The following is a 962-nucleotide window of genomic DNA, read 5'->3' on the forward strand; positions in this document are numbered from 1 at the left end:
GAGCACCACACTGTGCACAAGGGTGCAGTGGGGCTGGCTGTGTCCAGCGGAGCCGCCTGGGGCTGAGGCCAGGGGAGCTGGGGCTCATTTCTTGGCACTAATCCCAAGGGGGGGGGGGCCGGCTGAGCCATGCGATCACAGAGAAGATCACATGAAGCCAGGGTTCACCTCATCAGGACTCGTGGCAGGGTCCTGCTCTTCTAAAGGCTCTTCGCTTCCACGGCATGATGCTGGTGCCATCTTCTAGGGTCGCTGTTATGGTAAAACTAAGGTGTCTCTTCTCCCACATCCCAAAAATGGGAGCATTGCCAGCCCCACCGTGACATTCACCCTCTTTGCTACCTCTCCTGGTGGGACACGGGAGGTCCGAGGGTACCAGGGCATTGGGCACCGGGTGAAGCCTTTCGATGAAGAGCTGTAGGGCTTCCCATGCCATCTGAGGAGAAACGACTGAGCGGCCGTTCCTCAGGAAAGCGAACACATCTGTGCAGCATCTGTGCACCTCCGTCCTGAGCAGGAGCTGGGAGCTTGCAGAGACTCCCCAGGCAGGTGAATCTCTGTGCCCGGGACGAGGGAGAGCCGGAGGCTTGGATCCTGCCCTGCCCTGGTCCTCTCGCACCCGCAGGGCTGTCTGCTGCCGCCGGACTCAGCCTCTTGCTGGGAACGAAACCAGGTTCTTGCTCCACTTCCAGCAGCATCACCCCTCCGTGTCCTCAGCACGGCTCCGTGCTCTTCTGGGTTGTCTCCCAGCAGGGACCGGCCACGCTTCCAGGCCCAGGGAAGAAACCAGCCAGGTTTTGAGCCAGTCTCCATGGGAGGAGGAGAAGACGCCTCCGAGGACACCGAGGGATAACCGGGGAGCTCAAGCAAGGTGCTCCTGGCTGGTGGTGGACTCTGCCTGGCCGGGCAGCTCCTGCCCGCACCATTGCTGCCCTCTAGTGCTGCCAGCATCCCCACCACTG

The sequence above is a fragment of the Aptenodytes forsteri genome, unplaced genomic scaffold (assembly GCF_000699145.1).
Source record: "Aptenodytes forsteri isolate BGI_AS27 unplaced genomic scaffold, ASM69914v1 Scaffold191, whole genome shotgun sequence".
Lineage (NCBI taxonomy): Eukaryota > Metazoa > Chordata > Aves > Sphenisciformes > Spheniscidae > Aptenodytes > Aptenodytes forsteri.